Here is a 9,424-nt window from a genome sequence, read left to right on the forward strand (position 1 = left end):
TGATTGGCTGATTGGATCAGCCAATCCGATTGAATTTGAATCTGATTGGCTGATTCAATCAGCCAATCAGATTTTTCCTACCTTAATTCCGATTGGCTGATAGAATCCTATCAGCCAATCGGAATTCGATGGACGTCATCTTGGATGACGTCCCTTAAAGCAACCTTCATTCGTCGTTAGTCGTCGGTCTGGAAGGATGCTCCGCGCCGGAGGTCTTGAAGATGAAGCTGCTCCTCGTCGGATGGATGAAGATAGAAGATGCCGCTTGGATGAAGATGTCTGCCGGTCCGGTTGTCCTCTTCTGCCCAGATAGGATGAAGACTTCTGCCGGTCTGGATGTCCTCTTCTGTCCCATCGGATGAAGACTACTGGACGGATCGGATGACCACTGGTGCCCGGCTGGGTGAAGACGTCTCAAGGTAGGGTGATCTTCAGGGGGGTAGTGTTAGGTTTATTTAAGGGGGGTTTGGGTTAGAGTAGGGGTATGTGGGTGGTGGGTTTTAATGTTGGAGGGGGTTGTATTTTTTGTTACATGCAAAAGAGCAGTTTACTTTGGGGCATGCCCCGCAAAAGGCCCTTTTAAGGGCTGGTAAAAGAGCTGTTAACTTTTGTAATTTAGAATAGGGTAGGGCATTTTTTTATTTTGGGGGGCTTTGTTATTTTATTAGGGGGCTTAGATTAGGTGTAATTAGCTTAAAAATATGGTAATCTTTTTTTATTTTTTGTAACTTTTTTTTTTTTTTTTTTGTACTTTAGTTAGTTTATTTAATTGTATTTAATTGTAGGTAATTGTAGTTAATTAATTTAATTTATTTAATGATAGTGTAGTGTTAGGTTTAATTGTAACTTAGGTTAGGATTTATTTCACAGCTAATTTTGTATTTCTTTTAGCTAGGTCATTATTAAATAGTTAAAAACTATTTAATAGCTATTGTACCTAGTTAAAATAAATACAAAGTTACCTGTAAAATAAATATAAATCCTAAAATAGCTACAATGTAATTATTAATTATATTGTAGCTATCTTAGGGTTTATTTTACAGGTAAGTATTTAGTTTTAAATAGGAATAATTAATTTAATAAGAGTAATATTTATTTAGATTTATTTAATTAATATTTAAGTTAGGGGGGTGTTAGTGTTAGACTTAGGTTTAGGGGTTAATAATTTTATTATAGGTTGCGGCGGTGTAGGGGGGGCAGGATAGGGGTTAATGAATTTATTATAGGTGGCGACGGTGTGTGGGGGGGGCAGATTAGGGGTTAATAAGTTTAATATAGGTGGCGGCGGGGTCCGGGAGTGGCGGTTTAGGGGTTAAACAATTTAGTTGCGGCGGGGTCCGGGATCCGCAGGATAGGGGTTAATAACTTTATTATAGGTGGTGGCGGTATAGGGGGGGCAGGATAAGGGTTAATAGGTATTATGTAGGTGGCGGGGGGGTCCGGGAGCGGCGGTTTAGGGGTTAATCAGTTTATTATAGTTGCGGCGGGGTCCAGGAGCAGCGGTTTAGGGGTTAATCAGCTTATTATAGTTGCGGCGGGGTCCGGGAGCGGCGGTTTAGGGGGTAATACATTTATTTAGTTGCGGCGGTTTAGGGGGGCAGATAAGGGGTGTTTAGACTCGGGGTACATGTTAGGGTGTTAGGTGTAGACAGCTCCCATAGGAATCAATGGGATGTCGGGCAGCAGCGAATATGAACTTTCGCTATGGTCAGACTCCCATTGATTCCTATGGGATCCGCCGCCTCCAGGGTACGCTGGGCCGGAAAAGTGCAGAGCGTACCTGCTAGTTTTTTGATAACTAGCAAAAGTAGTCAGATTGTGCCGAACTTGTGTTCGGAACATCTGGAGTGACGTAAGAATCGAGTCTGGCAGATCGAAGCTTACGTCACTATATTCTACTTTTGCCGGTGTGTAGGGCTTGATAACTAAGGCGAATCAGCCTCGCAACAAATACGCTACGGAATTCCAGTGTATTTGAGGTTGACGGCTTGATAACTAGAGGCCTCAGTGTGCAGCTGTTTTAAGGTTCCTGGCACACAGATAAATTATTATTATTATACTTTATTTGGGTACAAAAGATAAAAGTACAACGATGATACAATATTTGTAAGAGAAAGGACAACATTTTTCAAACAAATACAGGAGGAATTGAGGGTCCTATTCCCATTGGAGTTTATAATCTAGAAGGGTAGGAGGGTGAAAAACAGGAAGGGTGAGGATGATGTTAGTACAGACTAAGATGAAGGCAATTATTAGGTAAGTTGAATTCATTTGTTACTGAGTTGTGTGGTAGGCTTCCTTGAACAAAAGTGGCTTTAATGAGTATGTTTAAAGGAGGACAGATTAGGGCAAAGTTGGGCAGTGTGGGGAAGTGCATTCCAGTGGGTTGGGGCCGCACAAGAGATGTCCTGCAGTCTAGCATGGGAGGAGGTGGAGGGACCGGAAGGGGAGGAGCTACATGGTGGTGGCGTGCAGCCGTGCTCTGTACAGGGAGAAAGCAACCTGTTAGCCCCGATAAGGAAAATTAAGTATCTGTACCCGACAAGCTAGCCTTGGCAGTGAGAGTGCCCGGCACACGCAGCAGAACAGCGGTAGACTTGTCTGGCCGTATCTAACAGCAAGAATTCTGGTCCAAAGTCTGGCATTTACAGGACCCTTAGCCCGGGTCAGTTATAGGAACCGCCAGCTGGGAGAGTCACAGCATTGGCTAGCACCCAGCTAGCAGGAAGAAAAAAAGCCCAAGCCAAGGATCGAAGTGACTGTTTGCAGTTGCGTGCAGAAGGGAGACCAGCAAGAGATGTAGAGAACTCTACTAAAGGCCACAGTTTAAGACGCTTTGACTGGGACTTTAGAGTGGCCACGCAGAGAGCCCGAGCAAGGTACGCTATTGGTCTGATTAGCCGGCAGTGGTAGAGAGCGTACCCTAGTACACCAGGCTGTTATGAAAGAGCATTGTGAAGTCGAGAAACAGGGTTGTACGTAGGGTTGGCCAAGCTGCTGGGATCAAGTTACATTGAGGTATTGTGACCTGTGTTATATTCCCCACTCACGAAGATATAGTCTCACCCTATGCATGCTCACAGAATTAAGCTGGGCTTTTAAATTCTTTTATCTATGGTGTTAATAACACTAAAGCTAGCTGGGTCTGACATTAATCTAACACCATCCTTAGTACTGGGGCTAACTATTTAAATGCTGGAACCAGGTACCGCAGGTTTGGGTAAAGGCTTGGCCGCATTTGAGGCTGAAAGTAAGTGAGCCCACTCTGTATAGGATAATGGGGTTTTTGGCCTGCAATACAGATGAGGACAGCTAAGGTGTGTTGTCTCTAAAGGATGATCGTAAAGCCTGTATAATCAATGTGTGTGCTTCTGTGCCCATCTAGAAAGGAGTAGATTGTGTGGAACTACGGTCTAAGAATAGACTTTACTGAAGGCTAAACTCCCAGGCTTTCCCTAAGTGATTATAAGGGAGAACACAGGTGGTAATATTAAGGACACTTTCCTGAAGAGAGACGCTTTGCAATCATTTTGAGTCTATATTGTATAGTTATTGTCCTTTAATGCATGCATTTGTTAACAGTATCCAAATCAAACACCTCTCCAACTGATTATGTTATTGGAAACTGTCTGATTATAAGCGAGAACACAGGTGGTGATATTCAGGACATTTTCCTGAAGAGAGACGCTCTGCAGTCATTTTGAGTCTATATTATATAGTTATTGTCCTTTGATGCATGCATTTGTTAACAGTATCCAAATAAAAAAAAAACCTCTCCAACATATTATGTTATTGGCAACTGTCTTATAGGCTGCCCTGAATTCACAGGTTGCTTGCCTGGATTACAAACAAGATCTGGTTAGATCTGTTATATGCATATGTCTAAGTACCTGCTAGGTTGTAGATGATTGTTAAATAGACAAAGAAATTGTAAAGATTTTTTTGGTTTAGGATAAGCTTGAACACCGCAGGAAAAAAGTTTGAGTCATAGAGGCCGAATTATCAAATGTCGGATCAGGTCCGACAGACATCTCTAAATGCGGAGAGCAATACGCTCTCTGTATTCAGCATTGCACCAGCAGCTCACAAGAGCTGCTGGTGCAACGTCGCCCCCTGCAGACTCGCAGCCAATCGGCCACCAGCAGAGGGGTGTCAATCAACCCGATCGTACTCGATCGGGTTGAATTGTGGCAATCTCTGTCCGCTTCATCAGAGCAGGCGGACAGGGTTATGGAGCAGCGGTCTTCAGACTCGCCAGAAACACGGGCCCTCAAGCTCCGTTCGGAGCTTGATAAATGGGCCTCATAGTGCTAAATAACCTGTTTTGCAGGGTGTTGTATGCCTAAAATTTAAGTATCTGTAAAGTGTTCTGTTTTGTCATGCACATATGTTTAACTACCTGTTGGGATGGCATATGATGGATAGACAAGTATGAAGGTTGTCACTTATTAGAGTGAGTCAAACAAGGTTGGACACCATGTTGTTGTTTTTTTTGTCCTGTAAAAGAATAGAGGTCTCACTACAGGTAACTAAAGTAGTGTAAACAGTGGTGCTCAAAAAAAGAAGAAAGAAAAAAAGCATGGGAGAAGCTGTTGCAAGGAGCAGGTCATTGTTGGATCTTAGGCGGCGGGCTGAAGTATATTTGTTGATGAGTGAGGACAGGTAGGGGGGCTGCGTTGGTAAGGACTTTGTAGGTCAGGGTGAGAATTTTGAATTTAATTCTGCTGTGAATAGAGAGCCAGTGAAGGGACTCAAGGAGAGGGGCAGCAAATACTGAGCGGCGGGAAATGTGGATTAGCCTGGCAGAAGAATTTAGGATGGATTGAAGGGGGGAGAGGCGGGAGAAAGGAAGGCCAGATAGTAGGTGATTACAGTAGTCAAGTCAGGGAAATTACCAGGGAGTGGATTAGTTGTTTAGAGGTGTCAGCACTTAGAAGTGGATGAATTTTGGAGATACTAAGTACAGGGTGTCAGGGTGTCCACTGGGCCAGGGGGATTGATGAAGCAAGCACAACTATTATTATTTTTTTTTTAATTTTGGCAGCCTCTGTGTGTGTGTATGTACGTCTTTGTGTGTTTTCTGTGGGTGTCTCTCTGTATGTGTATGTCTTTGTGTGTTTTCTGTGGGTGTCTCTGTGTGTGTGTGTGTATGTATTGGTGTGTTTTCTGTGGGTGCCTGTGTGTATGTCTTTGTGCGTTTTCTGAGGCTGTCTCTGTGGGTGTTTCCTTAGGTGTATGTGCAAGTTTTTGTTTGAGTTTGTGTGTGTGTGTGTCCATTGTCTGTTTCTTTTTAGGACATTTTGAACTTACTGATTATTCACATCCTTTTACAGACTTTGAGAGTAATGAGACCTTTCCGGAAGTCACCAATCCACCACTTAACCTTTAAAGGGACTGTCTAGTCTAAAACAAACTTTCATTATTCAGATAGGGCATGTAATTTTAAACAATTTCTAAATTTACATCTATCACCAATTTTGCTTTGTTCTCTTGGTATACTTAGTTGAAAGCTGAACCTAGGAGGTTCATATGCTAATTTCTAAGCCCTTGAAGGCCGCCTCTCATCTCAGGGCATTTTGACAGTTTTTCACCACTAGAGGGTGTTAGTTCATGTGTTTCATATAGATAACACTGTGCTCACGCACGTGGAGCTCCTAGGAGCCAGCACTGATTGGCTAAAATGCAAGTCTGTCAAAAGAACTGAAATAAGATGCAGTTTGCAGAGGCTTAGATACAAGATAATCACAGAGGTAAAAAGTGTATTAATATAAATGTGTTGGTTATGCAAAACTAGGGTATGGGTAATAAAGGGATTATCTATATTTTAAAACAATAAATATTCTGGTGTAGACTGTCCCTTTAAATTATTGTTTAGGCAGTTCAAGGTCCTTCCTTTCAGCCACTGCATGCTGTTGGCATCATAAAGTTGGCATCTTCCTTGACAAAAAGATCATCAGAATTCCATATTTTATATTGTAAATCTCCTTTTTTGACAAAACTATAGTCTACCTCATTAATTGTCAGGTCAATGTAAGTGCTGAGTGTCTGAGTATGTTTGTATGTTTCTTTACGTGTCTGCTAGAGTGTCTACATGTGAATCCTTATGTGTGAGTGTGTGTTTCAGTGTATGAGTGTGTCTGTGTGTTTCTGTGTTTGTGTGTGTAGGTGAAATTAAATAATTAGGCTTGAGAGAAATAAGAAAATAGAGATAAAGGGGAAGAGGTATCTTTATCTTCACTAACCACACCTCTCTAGCTTTACCAGTTCCTATATTACTGTATGTGCTGGATTTATTAAGGAGTGAAGAAGTGAGGGAACATTAGTGAATTACCTGTATAAAATAACATAGGAAGAGGTGAAGCAGTAGAGGTTGGTGATGTCAGTACAGCTGGTGACCTCTAAGTGAATTTTGTCAGGAATGGGTGAAAAAGTCAGAAAAACAAAGTTCATATAACACTTTTGTGTAATAATTATAATAGTAACAATTATTATAATTATTTATTATTAGTGGAGCACAACAGATGCCACTGTGTTCTATTAGCTCTGCCAGCTGCCTCGTTAGCGCAGTAGGTAGCGCGTCAGTCTCATAATCTGAAGGTCGTGAGTTCGATCCTCACACGGGGCACTTGCTTTTGTTTTCTTAAAGGGCCATAATACCCAAATGTTTAAACACTTGAAAGTGATGCAGCATAGCTGTAAAAAGCTGACTAGAAAATATCACCTGAACATCTCTATGTAAAAAAGAAAGATATTTTACCTCAAAAGTTCCTCAGTAGCCACATCCAATTGTAAAGGACTTCTAAGCAGCATATTGGTATGTCTGTCCTGGGACAGCTGAAAGGATGAGCCTCGTGCATGCTCATATTATTTCCCTATTCAGATTAGGGAAGTTTACAATGAAATCTCATGAGAGTTAAGTCAAATCTCATGAGATCACAGTAAAAGAGTTCATGACCTCAGCACTGCTGATGCTGATTGGCTGCTGTTCATTTCTTCATTTTTTATTTTTTTTTACCTGCAGCTGGGAGTAGCTGAGTATAACTTTTTACACAGAACTTACTCTGCTGAGCTGAGGAGATTGTGAGGTAAAATGTCTTCCTTTTTTACATAGAGATGCTCAGGTGATATTTTCCTGTCAGCTTTTTACAGTTATACTGCATTAGTTTCAAGTGATTTAGCATATGAGTATTATGTCCCTTTAATTAATTTTATCAGCAGACAACTGATTAAAAAGTGATACCTGTTATTGAATCAGTAAAAATATATTCCAGTTAAATAACACTCAAGATACAAATGGTCTTGGGAGCTATTGAGTTACAAGGCTTATTTTTATCAGTGCTATGTGTATTAATTGTAGAGTAACTGATAGAACAGTTTATTATGTAATACAAACACACGGCTAGATTACGAGTTTTGCGTTAGAGGCTATGCGGTGCTAACGAGCAGTTTATGCTCACCGCTCACTTACCTACAGCGATTACGGGTTTTTACAAACCCGGCGGTAAAAGACAAGAAGTGAGCGTTGAACAAAATTTTGCTCCACATCTCACTCCAATACCAGCGCTGCTTACGTTAGCGGTGAGCTGGTGTAACGTGCTCGTGCACGATTTCCCCATAGGAATCAACGGGGAGAGCCGGCTGAAAAAAAGTCTAACACCTACAAAAATGCAGCGTATAACTCACTAACGCAGCCCCATTGATTCCTATGGGGAAATAAAATGTATCTCTACACCTAACACCCTAACATGAACCCTGAGTCTAAACAGCCCTAATCTTACACTTATTAACCCCTAATCTGCCGCCCACAACATTGCCGACACCTACATTACATTTATTAACCCCTAATCTGCTGCCCTCAATGTCGCTGCAACCTACCTACACTTATTAACCCCTAATCTGCTGTCCCCAACGTCGCCGCCACTATAATAAACATATTAACCCCTAAACCTAAGTCTAACCCTAACCCCCCCAACTTAAATATAATTTAAAAAAAATCTAAATAAAATTATTATAATCAACTAAATTATTCTTATTTAAAACTAAATACTTACCTGTAAAATAAACCCTAAGCTAGTTACAATATAACTAATAGTTACATTGTATCTAGCTTAGGGTTTATTTTTATTTTACAGGCAAGTTTGTATTTATTTTAAATAGGTAGAATAGTTATTAAATAGTTATTAAAGGGTCATAATACCCAAATGTTTAAACACTTGAAAGTGATGCAGTATAGCTGTAAATAGTTGACTAGAAAATATCACCTGAACATCTCTACGTAAAAAAGAAAGATATTTTACCTCAAAAGTTCCTTAGTAGCCACATCCCATTGTAAACGATTTCTAAGCAGCATATTAGTATGTCTGTCCTTGGACAGCCGAAAGGATGAGCCTCGTGCACTCTCGTGTTATTGCCCTATTCAGTTTAGGGAAGTTTACAATGAAATCTCATGAGAGTTAAGTCAAATCTCATGAGATCACAGTAAAAGAGTTCATGACTTCAGCACTGCTGATGCTGATTGGCTGCTGTTCATTTCTGAATTGTTTTATTTTTTTTACCTGCAGCTGGGCTGCAGCTGAGTATAACTTTTTACACAAAACTTACTCTGCTGAGCTGAGGAGATTGTGAGGTAAAATATCTTCCTTTTTTACATAGAGATGCTCAGGTGATATTTTCCTGTCAGCTTTTTACAGTTACACTGCATCAGTTTCAAGTGATTTAGCATATGAGTATTATGTCCCTTTAACTATTTAATAAACTACCTAGCTAAAATAAATACAAAAGTACCTGTAAAATAAAACCTAACCTAAGTTACACTAACACCTAACACTACACTATAATTAAATGAATTCCCTAAATTAAATACAATTAAATAAAATTAGCTAAAGTACAAAAAAAAAAACACTAAATTACAGGAAATAATAAACAAATTACAAGATTTTTAAACTAATTACACCTAATCTAATCCCCCTAACAAAATAAAAAAGCCCCCCCAAAATAAAAAAGCCCTACCCTACACTAAATTACAAATAGCCCTTAAAAGGGCCTTTTGCGGGGCATTGCCCCAAAGTAATCAGCTCTTTTACCTGTAAAAAAAATTACAAATCCCCCCCCAACATTAAAACCCACCACCCACACAACCAACCCTACTCTAAAACCCACCCAGTACCCCCTTAAAAAAAACTAACACTAACCCCTTGAAGATCACCTTACCGGGAGAAGTCTTCATCCAACCGGGCCGAAGTCCTCAACGAATCCGGCAGAAGTGGTCCTCCAGACGGGCAGAAGTGGTCCTCCAGATGGACAGAAGTCTTCATCCAGACGGCATCTTCTATCTTCATCCATCCTGCGGCGTGGAGCGGGTTCATCTTCAAGACATCCGACGCGGAGCATCCTCTTCTTTCCACAGCGACTGAAGAATGAAGGT

The 9,424-nt window shown here is 40.7% G+C and overlaps 1 non-coding gene across 1 annotated transcript; it reads left to right on the forward strand.

The window, feature by feature from the left end:
* The first annotated feature begins 6,552 nt into the window (after nt 1-6,552).
* On the forward strand, nt 6,553-6,625 carry TRNAM-CAU (transfer RNA methionine (anticodon CAU)). Its single transcript has one exon. It is a non-coding gene; the product is annotated as a tRNA-Met (tRNA).
* The last annotated feature ends 2,799 nt before the right edge of the window (nt 6,626-9,424 follow it).

This window comes from Bombina bombina, chromosome 6, assembly GCF_027579735.1.
Source record: "Bombina bombina isolate aBomBom1 chromosome 6, aBomBom1.pri, whole genome shotgun sequence".
Taxonomy (NCBI): domain Eukaryota; kingdom Metazoa; phylum Chordata; class Amphibia; order Anura; family Bombinatoridae; genus Bombina; species Bombina bombina.